The following is a 12,329-nucleotide window of genomic DNA, read 5'->3' on the forward strand; positions in this document are numbered from 1 at the left end:
TGTTGTTGTATATTTTCATAAAGATTGTAATTAAAAATTCTTTCGTATAAACTGTTAATGATGAAAATATTTTAACGGGTAGGTAATACCCGAGGAATATTTAGATTTCACATTAATAAGTTACATTGTACATTCATCGAATCTGATTCAACAGTCATTTACTATCCTACTTACATCTATAGATATATGTATCCGTTCACCGCAGAATAACCATTTTTATTCAAATTCATATTTGGATTTTGATTTATCAGAATCCAATAAGTGGCATAATGAAGAAAACATTGGACAAAATAAAATTTGTTAGAAACAAACAAATTAACTATGAGAAATTTTGTTAAGAATCCACGCTAACTGTTTCCAGCTAACTGTTCCTAGCTAACTGATTACATTTTATTTATCGCAATTTATTTTATCGCAATTTAATTCTCGCAATTTTATTTATTGTCATTTAATTTATGTTATTTATTTTACGCACTTTAAATATCGGGACACGTATACAAGGTTTTGACAAATCATATCGACGCATCTATATATATTATTTGGAATAACCATAGACACTCTATATGCAGTAATGCTGGAGTTAGCTATACACGGTTGAGGTTGATTCTACAATAATATATATAGTTTGAGTTGTGATCGAGTCTGAGACATGTACACGGGTCACGATACGTATTAATTAATTCGAATTTTATATATTAAACTATATATGAATTATTGGACTGTTAACTGTGGACTATCAACTGTGGACTAATAACATTAGACAATTAAAATGAATTAAAATATTGATTATAACATATGAAACTAAACATCTCTTCAAGTTTACCACTTGATTTCGTCTTAAACCTCATTTGTATCTTGACGATTACAATCTGCGTTCAAACATTTCATGATTCTTGAAAACACCTCAATCGAGAGGATGAACCAACCACACTTCATCTACGGAAGAAAAGATTGATGCATATAGTTATGCACCTGAAAACACCCGGAACCTGAGTAAACATTTAACACGTATCTGTGCTAATTCCTTTAGTGTTACTATTACCCAAAATAACTTGGTGATTCCTTTCAAAGTAGCAAATTTTGTCACAGCTTCAGCAAATCAACTTCGACTTTCGTTCGAAACAACCTATTAACACCTTGATATATATATATATATATATATATATATATATATATATATATATATATATATATACTCTTTTATTGTTACCGGGGAACCCTTTTATATTTCACCATATTACCATCAGCGTTTAATCATCTAAAAACACAATTCTCCTTAAACCACCTCGGATTGATAACCGATGATTCAAGTATCGTGGCATTAAATGCAGAGGAAACAGAAAAATTGTAGATGGTCTAAATGGACAAAAGTTTGATGATAAAGAAGAGAGTGTTAGGAACGCTCGGTAGAAAAATTGGTATTGAAAAACAGATTGAGCAAACCATGAAGGAGACCAAGGACAAATACAAGGACCATACCATATATTCAAAGAATTCAGGTAATTCTGGATCCGATGAAACCTTCAACGAATATCTTGCTCCGTACTCATGTTAAAATCTTACGAAAAATCTTTCTTCATCAACCATTGAACTTAGAAATTCCAAAATATCATCATAAATATCTTCGATATTTCTGAGGATATTTTCATAAATATTCTCGTCCGAAATTATTTATCTCGTCGTACTATTACATCATAAAGGAAACTACTTCAGTTTCTAAATTTCTTTAAAATTCGAGTTTAAATTATGAATGTTTTTGAAGTAGTGTTGGAAATTGATGCATGAGTTAATATAATATAATGACACTTGATCAACGTGATTATATTACAGTAAGTCATGCTGAGTTTCTAATGGAACGTGATGATTCACAGATCATAACGTCATCACGTGCCATGTTACATAACTCTTTCATTCTACTTAACTTCTGAACATATCAAGAAAGTATATCCTTGATAGTTCTATTGTAACATCCCACCTTATCGCGACCACAATATTGTCCGCTTTGCCCGTAGGCGCACGGCTTTTTCTTGGTGACCACACGAGGATTTTCCAAGAGGTCACCCATCCTAGTACTACTCCCGCTCGAGCACGCTTAATTGCAGAGTTCTTATGGGATCTGCTGTGCTTGTAGCCCTAAAACGCGTTGTGTATGGTAAGGATGGAAGTTACCTTATAAGGGACTCAAACAATCATACACAATCCGATGTGGGACGGGTTATTACAAACTCCCCCACTTAGAATCCTGACGTCCGCGTCAGGCCGAAACAATTTGATAGCCAGGATCTATACCTCAGGAGATGCACGAGCCGAGTGCCCGTCACACCCCGATAGGCTAGTGCTCTGATACCATCTGCAACATCCCACCTTACCACGACCACAATATTGTCCGCTTTGCCCACAGGCGCACGACTTTTTCTTGGTGACCACACGAGGTCTTCCCAGGAGGTCACCCATCCTAGTACTACTCCCGCCCGAGCACGCTTAACTGCAGAGTTCTCATGGGATCTGCTGTGCTTGTAGCCCCAAAACGCGTTGTGTCTGGTAAGGACAAGAGTTACCTTATAAGGGACTCAATCTTACTTATGCAAATCAATGTGGGATGGGGTATTACGAACTCCCCCACTTAGTCATCGTCAGGCCGAAACAAATTGATACCCAAGATCTATACCTCAGGAGATGCACGGGTCGAGTGCCCGTGACACCTCGAGAGGCTAGTGGCTCTGATACCATCTGTAACATCCCTCCTTATCGAGACCACAATATTGTCCGCTTTTCCCATAGGCGCACGACTTTTTCTTGGTGACCACACGAGGATTTCCCAGGAGGTCACCCATCCTAGTACTACTCCCGCTCGAGCACGCTTAACTGCAGAGTTCTCATGGGATCTGCTGTGCTTGTAGCACCAAAACGCGTTGTGTCTGGTAAGGACAAGAGTTACCTTATAAAGGACTCAAACTTACTTATGCAAATCAATGTGGGATGGGGTATTACAAACTCCCCCACTTAGTCCTCGTCAGGCCGAAACAAATTGATACCCAATATCTATACCTCAGGAGATGCACGAGTCGAGTGCCCGTCACACCTCAAGAGGCTAGTGGCTCTATACCATCTGTAACATCCCGCCTTACCACGATCACAATATTGTCCACTTTGCCCGCAGGCGCACGACTTTTTCTTGGTGACCACACGAGGTCTTCCCAGGAGGTCACCCATCCTAGTACTACTCCGGCTCGAGCACGCTTAACTGCAGAGTTCTGACGGGATCTGCTATGCTTGTAGCCCCAAAATGCGTTGTGTCTAGTAAGGACGGGAGCTACCTTATAAGGGACTCAAACTTACTTATTCAAACCGATGTGGGATGGGGTGTTACAAACTCCCCCACTTAGAATCCTGACGTCCTCGTCAGGCTGAAACAAATTGATAACCAGGATCTATACCTCAGGAGATGCACGAGCCGTGTGCCCGTCACACCCCGAGAGGCTAGTGCTCTGATAGCATCTGTAACATCCCTCCTTACCGAGACCACAATATTGTCTGCTTTGCCCGTAGGCGCACGGCTTTTTCTTGGTGACCACACGAGGATTTCCAAGGAGGTCACCCATCCTAGTACTACTCCCGCTCGAGCACACTTAACTGCAGAGTTCTCATGGGATCTGCTGTGCTTGTAGCCCCAAAACGCGTTGTATCTGGTAAGGACAAGAGTTACCTTATAAGGGACTCAAACTTACTTATGCAAATCAATGTGGGATGGGGTATTACAAACTCCCCCACTTAGTCCTCGTCAGGCCGAAACAAATTGATACCCAAGATCTATACCTCAGGAGATGCACGAGTCGAGTGCCCGTCACACCTCGAGAGGCTAGTGGCTCTGATACCATCTGTAACATCCCGCCTTACCACGACCACAATATTGTCCGCTTTGCCCGCAGGCGCACGGCTTTTTCTTGGTGACCACACGAGGTCTTCCCAGGAGGTCACCCATCCTAGTACTACTCCCGCTCGAGCACGCTTAACTGCAGAGTTCTGACGGGATCTGCTGTGCTTGTAGTCCCAAAACGCGTTGTGTCTAGTAAGGACGGAAGCTACCTTATAAGGGACTCAAACTTACTTATTCAAACCGATGTGGGATGGGGTGTTACAAACTCCCCCACTTAGAATCCTGACATCCTCGTCAAGCCGAAACAAATTGATAACCAGGATCTATACCTCAGGAGATGCACGAGCCGAGTGCCCGTCACACCCCGAGAGGCTAGTGCTCTGATAGCATCTGTAACATCCCTCCTTACCGAGACCCCAATATTGTCCGCTTTGCCCGTAGGCGCACGGCTTTTTCTTGGTGACCACACGAGGATTTCCCAGGAGGTCACCCATCCTAGTACTACTCCCGCTCGAGCACGCTTAACTGCAGAGTTCTCATGGGATCTGCTGTGCTTGTAGCCCCAAAACGCGTTGTGTCTGGTAAGGACAAGAGTTACCTTATAAGGGACTCAAACTTACTTATGCAAATCAATGTGGGATGGGGTATTACAAACTCCCCCACTTAGTCCTTGTCAGGCCAAAACAAATTGATACCCAATATCTATACCTCAGGAGATGCACGAGTCGAGTGCCCGTCACACCTCGAGAGGCTAGTGGCTCTGATACCATCTGTAACATCCCGCCTTACCACGACCACAATATTGTCCGCTTTGCCCGCAGGCACACGGCTTTTTCTTGGTGACCACACGAGGTCTTCCTAGGAGGTCACCCATCCTAGTACTACTCCCGCTCGAGCACACTTAACTGCAGAGTTCTGACGGGATCTGCTGTGCTTGTAGCCCCAAAACGCGTTGTGTCTAGTAAGGACGGAAGCTACCTTATAAGGGACTCAAACTTACTTATTCAAACCGATGTGGGATGGGGTGTTACAAACTCCCCCACTTAGAATCCTGACGTCCTCGTCAGGCCGAAACAAATTGATAACCAGGATCTATACCTCAGGAGATGCACGAGCCGAGTGCCCGTCACACCCCGAGAGGCTAGTGCTCTGATAGCATATGTAACATCCCTCCTTACCGAGACCACAATATTGTCCGCTTTGCCCGTAGGCGCACGGCTTTTTCTTGGTGACCACACGAGGATTTCCCAGGAGGTCACCCATCCTAGTCCTACTCCCGCTCGAGCACGCTTAACTGCAGAGTTCTCATGGGATCTGCTGTGCTTGTAGCCCCAAAACGCGTTGTGTCTGGTAAGGACAAGAGTTACCTTATAAGGGACTCAAACTTACTTATGCAAATCAATGTGGGATGGGGTATTACAAACTCCCCCACTTAGTCCTCGTCAGGCCTAAACAAATTGATACCCAATATCTATACCTCAGGAGATGCACGAGTCGAGTGCCCGTCACACCTCGAGAGGCTAGTGGCTCTGATACCATCTGTAACATCCCTCCTTACCGAGACCACAATATTGTCCGCTTTGCCCGTAGGCGCACGGCTTTTTCTTGGTGACCACACGAGGATTTCCCAGGAGGTCACCCATCCTAGTACTACTCCCATCCTAGTACCAAGAAAAAGCCGTGCGCCTACGGGCAAAGCGGAAAATATTGTGGTCTCGGTAAGGAGGGATGTTACATCTATTCTCAGTGATTCAGGTAATTCAACAAATCAAATCGTTCGATTACGTTCTTTCTTGTTTGGAACATTAATTTCATTCGAAACACCATACCTACGAATTCTGGACCATTACTTGTTGTATTTAGAGTCGAGAAGAGAATAAAAAGGCAAAGAGCTTCGGTATATAAGCGAAAAATATAAAGCCCAATGACAACACCGAAATTACAAATCGTGGATATTAATACGAATAGCAATACAAAGACACAGTATAATTAAGAATAGAATCACCCCATGGTAATAGTAGAAGTAAACATACTTTTCTGATGGAAGATTGAAAAGAAGGATGACAGAAATGATAATTAGAAAAATATCAAGGATTAGAACTGGATTAAGCGTTTTCACAATCTTTTGGATGTATGAACTAAGAAAGAAAGTATAGGAATGGTGAGAATAATGGAACGGAAGAATATAATTTATAGTGGAAATATCAGACAGAGTAATCGAGGCAGATCACCGTATTTAATTATAGAGATCTTAATTTCCTTACTCGTGGAAGAATCAAATCTTTTAGATTCCGAAGATTTTCTTTAAATTCCTTGAATTTCGGAATTCAAACCAGACTACGTCAAAAGTTAAGACGCACCATATTTTCTAGATTCAACCCTGACTCTGTCAAAAGTTAAGACAAATCTTTACTTTTCCTATTTCAATCTTTTGTGGTAGCTTCATCCATACGCTTCGGGTAAACGAATTGATTTATCCATATTTATCAATAATGATAAAATCCTATTTATCAACTCATATTCGTCATGGAAACATTTTTATTGCTAGCCATGACCACCTCACTCAAATTTCGGGACAAAATTTCTTTAACGGGTAGATACTGTGACGACCAGAAAATTTTCGACCAAATTTAAACTTGATCTTTATATGTTTCCGACACGATAAGCAAAGTCTATAATGTTGAGTCTCGAAAACTTTGAAACTATGTTCATGTATTCAATTACCCTTTGACTATTCTCGACGATTCACGAACAATTGTTTATAATTAAATGTGTGTATATATATAAATAAACATAAACAAAAGTATACATAATAGTTTGAAATAATAAATACAATTTAATTGATTGGAATTAAAAAATATATATATAAAATAATAAATTAAGTAGATAAGTTACTATCATATATATAACTATATACTATTACGAATTTATATATATAATCCTAGTTATAATTAAAATATTGTATTATATATAAAATTCATAAATAATAAATATTTAATAAAAGTTATTATATATAGTTTTTATTTAAATATTACATAAGTAAAAGTATATATATATATATATATATATATATATATATATATATATATATATATATATATATATATATATATATATATATATATATTAAAACAAGATAAAATATAGTTGTCATAATAATTATTATTAGAATAAATATCAGTATTAATAATATTATGATATGAATATGAAAGTTGATGTATATATATATATATATACATATATAAATTGTTATATTATTATTAATATTACTATTATCATTAATAATATTAATATAATTAATATTATTATTAGTATTACGAATAATATTATTATTACATTTTATTTATTTATTAATATTACTATAATTATTAATAAATAACCATTAGTGCTATTATTAATATTTGTTAGAAAATAATATCTTTTATTGTCATTAACATTAATAATATGATTATTATCATTTTTATTAGTATCATTATCTTTATTATATATCATTATTATTAATATAATTATTAATATTAATAATACATTTAATAATTATTAAAATTTATTTTTTTTATAAACCATAAAATAAGCAAGAAAGTCAGAATCTGTTCCTGGTAGCTATCAAACTATTTTTGATTTTAAAAAAAATCGTACAATCAGATTCTATAGCATCCAAAAATCTATTTGAAGTCGTACAAATCTGATACAGATGGATAACAACTCTTCAATATTTTATTTATTTATTCTGTCCATGAGATTGATCCTGTCGACTCCCTATTCTCCTTATAATTGATCGTTATCTCACACTGTTAGTGACAAACACCATTCAATTCTTATTATCCAATATCAACTATAACCACCTGCAATTTACAATAGCTGTTAAAGAAATAAATTTTTTTTAGCCGACACCTCTGTTCTTAATATTCAAATCCAAAACCTCGAATTCGAATAAAATTTCAAAATGTATAAATGGAGTCTTGTTAGGAATACTATAAAAGATCTCTCTGCAAAATTTAAGGTTTCAATTCATCTTCTTGATCGAGAATTATTGAGTCAAAGTTTTTTTTTAAAATCAACCGATTGATCTTTAATCAAATTCGAAATTCCTGTTATGTTTTAAGTATAATTGATGATTTAGAAAGTTTAAAGTCACGATTTAGAAATTTTTTCATGTAGAGGTCATTAGCTAAAACGTTCTAGAAATCAAAAAGCTATAAAAAAAATTTTTGTTTCTTCAAGCGACGAACAGCAGCAGCAAGGGTGCTGTGTTTTTTTTTTTTTTTTTTCTCTTCTTATTTTCGTTTTAATCTAAACCTAATCTAAATATTTCTGTTTTAAAGCCTAAATAATTTTGGTAACTCAATTTGATGGGTACTGAATTGAATTGGATCGATTGATTTTGAAGAAGGAGAAGGAACACATCTAATAACTCGGGTTAAATGATATTAGGTTCTGTAATATTTCAAAAAATGGGCGGTATCCCAGCCGGTCTAGATGTGTTGACGGTATTCGAGAGATCTTAGGTTCGATCCCCGCAGGAGGCAACTATTTTTTTAAAGCAATATTGAGGTAGTTTTTCAAAACTAAAATTTATTATTATTATTATCATTATTATTATTATTATTATTATTATTATTATTATTATTATTATTATTATTATTATTGTTAATATTATTATTGTTATAATTATTAACAATTGTATTATTATTAATTTGATCATTATCATTATTAGAAGTATTATAGCTACTAGTATCATTAATTAACACTGATTATTATTAGTATGATTATTACTACTAAATATTATTATATTTGTTACTAGTATTGTTAATATTAGATATTATTATTATTACAAGTAATATAGTTATTAGTAGTAATGCTAATATAAGTATTTAGTATCATTAAATTTACCATTTTAGTGTTATTATTAAGTAGGATGGTTATTGATAGTATCACTAATAATAAAATTGTTATTGTTATGATTTTTAATATGTTAATAACATAGATATTATAAAGTTGGTAATAAAAGTTAATATGGTAAAACTATAGAAAATAATGATGAATTATATGAATACAGGTTCAATTATAAATTTGATTGGGAAATTAAGTTATAGGAATTAAAATTATAAGTTGAGAAATTAAAAACAAAGTTTATAATAACTCCGATTATTATTATTACCACTATTATTATTATTATTATTATTATTATTATTATTATTATTATTATTATTATTATTATTATTATTATTATTATTATCATGAGTACTATTTAATGAACTAATACTAAAATTATTGTTATTAGTAATAAAATGGTTATTTTTATAGTTATTAATAATATCAATATTATTACTGTTATTAAAAACTAGTAGTATCATTATTATTAACATTATAAGTATTATTAAAATTATCATCTTATATAAAATTTGCATTATTATTATTATTATTATTATTATTATTATTATTATTATTAAATCTAATAAGTATTAATACCCTTATCTTAATATTTGCATTAAATTAACTAACAAATGATATCCATATAACAATATATTTTATACACATAAGTAAACTATATTAATACCTTAATTATTAAAACGTATAAATTGAATATATAATATAATATATAAGTTAGTGATATAAAAACTTATATACACATAAGTAAAAACTTTATACACATAAGTAAACTTATATTACTAATAATATATATTGATCGATTACAAGGATATGTATTAATATATATACAAATGATATAGGTTCTTGAATCCGAGGCCAACCCTGCATGGTTCAATATCGTCATATGTATTTTTACTACAAAATACAGTATTGTGAGTTTCATTTGCCTTTTTACCCTTTATATTTTTGGGCTGAGAATACATGCGCAATTTTTATAAATGTTTTACGAAATAGACACAAGTAATCGAAATTACATTATATGGGTGAATGATAGAAGCCGAATATGCCCCTTTTTACTTGGTAACCTAAGAATTAGTAAACCAGTCTACTAATTGATGCGAATCCTAAAGATAGATCTATTGGGCCTAACGAACCCCATCCGTTGTAGCGGATGCTTTAGTACTTCGATGTTATTTTATATCATGTCCGAAGAATTTCCCGGAATGATAGGGAATATTCTTATATGCATCTTGTTAATGTCGGTTACCAGGTGTTCAATCCATATGAATGATTTTTGTCTCTATGCATGGGACGTATATTTATGAGAACTGAAAATGAAATTCTTGTGGTCTACTAAAATGATGGAAATGATTATTTATGTTAAACTAATGAACTCACCAACCTTTTGGTTGACACTTTAAAGCATGTTTATTCTCAGGTACGAAAGAAATCTTTCGCTGTGCAGTTGCTCATTTTAGAGATATTACTTGGAGTCATTCATGACATATTTCAAAAGAAGTTGCATTCGAGTCGTTGAGTTCATCAAGATTATTATTAAGTCGTTGATAGTTTGATATATTACGAAATGTGATGCATGCCTGTCAACTTTCGATGTAATTAAAGTTTGTCTTTTAAAAACGAATGCAATGTTTGTAAAATGTATCATATAGAGGTCAAGTACCTCGCGATGTAATCAACTATTGTGAATCGTTTATAATCGATATGGACTTCGTTCTGATGGATTAGGACGGGTCATGAAACCGATCATTTCGTGGGACGAACATTATAGTCCCACCGCCATTAGAAGGAAATCCCACTGCGAATTTACACGGGCATTGCGTGTTGTAAACCCTTCGAGTAAGGCTCGATCGCAAAATGCCCGCAAAGGTGAGTGTTTTTGTTCAAATGTATACCGTCTAACTAGGCTATTAGTGACCATATTCAACTTTGTCGCTGGTCACCCAAAAATATATTGTTAGTAAATTTTGAAACTGAGACTTTCTACGAGAATATCACGATGCCAACCAATAGATAAATTTATTATGTGTAAAATGGATAAACGTATGAGGTTTACCCCATTCAAATTACTCGGGAGAGTAAATATTATACTAAAATGTATGCCACTATGTGACCGTTTTTTTACTAATTTCCTATTGTCACTTTAAATTCAACTACAAATAAAATTTAAACATGTGATTCTAAATATATCATGGCGTAAATTTTTAATGTACACCTTGTGATAGTTAAAAAGTTATATTTAACTTATCTAAGACTGCTCTCAACAGGACTGTCGTTGGCCCGTCGTACATGCCGTCCTTCAACGGCGACGTTACTAGCATGCGTGCTAGCGGCCGCTGTTGAACCCCCCATGGTTCAATGCGATGTGCTTTGACTTGTACTACGACGATGGAAAATGGCATTTTTGATTAAAAAATAATAATAACTAAATTTTAAAAACTATCTGCTAAACCCCAACGACTTGTTTTTTATTTTCTTTTTATTTTAAACTTATTTACTTATTTCCTGTATATAATATATATACACTACTCCATTTTAAACATTACACACACTACATTATCACTAAATCATACGCTACAAACATTATCTTAAACACTCCAAATACTACATTATCACAAAATGTCTTCATCAAAAAGAACTTTCAAACAAAAACAAACACCCGAACAAAATTCATCGGATGTCGATCGTGATATGTGGAATACACTTCTACAAAATACCGTGCAACATAATATTATCATTTCGAGACCCGCATCATCTTCTATCCCCCAACAACATTTCACCCGACCACAAGGCGGCTTCGGAACGCCTCAACAAAATTTTGGTTACGGATACGGATCTCCACAAAATTTCGGTTTCGGTCATCCACAAGGAGGTTTTGGTCATCCATAAGGCGGTTTAGGGGGCTACGGACCGCCACAACATTTCGGAAACCCCCACCAAAACGTGTATCAAGCACAAGTTAAAACACCAATTAAACCTCCGTCAAAGAATTCACAACCGAAATTGATGCAGTTCAAGAAGCTCAATTTGATACCGAAGAAGTTGTAGAAACACAAACACACGATTCGCGTGGAAAAGGAAAACGAGCAAAGGTTACGTGGTCCGATGATGAAAGTCAAATTTTAGCTGTGTGTTGGGCGCGAGCTTCTGAAAACAACATTATCGGGAACTCGTAAACTACCAGGACAGTTTGGGCCACCGTACGAGTAGAGTACAACAGTTTGGTTAATGAGCCTCGCCGACAAGATCAATTAACGAGAAAGTAGAGTAAGATGTGTAAAGACATCAAGATCTTCATTGGAATTTACGAAAAGCTTTCAAAACATTGGAAAAGTGGAGAGTCGGAGCGGATATTATGAAACATGCTAAAAAAGGCTTCAAACTTCAAACGAACAAGACATTCGTATATGAAGATGCTTGGAATAGTATAAAAGAGTGCCGAATGTTTTTAACTTATAAAGGCTTCAATAATAAACGCTCTCAACCCGACTCAATTAATGTTGAAGATCCCGACCCAACACCGACACCGACCACGAATGTACCAAATTTGGAGCCTTTCTTCCGA

The 12,329-nt window shown here is 35.0% G+C and overlaps 1 pseudogene; it reads right to left on the reverse strand.

Annotated features, from left to right (window-relative positions):
• Nucleotides 1-3,945: 3,945 nt before the first annotated feature.
• On the reverse strand, nt 3,946-4,068 carry LOC139878086 (5S ribosomal RNA; annotated as a pseudogene).
• Nucleotides 4,069-12,329: the final 8,261 nt, after the last annotated feature.

Source organism: Rutidosis leptorrhynchoides, chromosome 11 (assembly GCF_046630445.1).
Source record: "Rutidosis leptorrhynchoides isolate AG116_Rl617_1_P2 chromosome 11, CSIRO_AGI_Rlap_v1, whole genome shotgun sequence".
In the NCBI taxonomy this organism is placed as follows: Eukaryota; Viridiplantae; Streptophyta; class Magnoliopsida; order Asterales; family Asteraceae; genus Rutidosis; species Rutidosis leptorrhynchoides.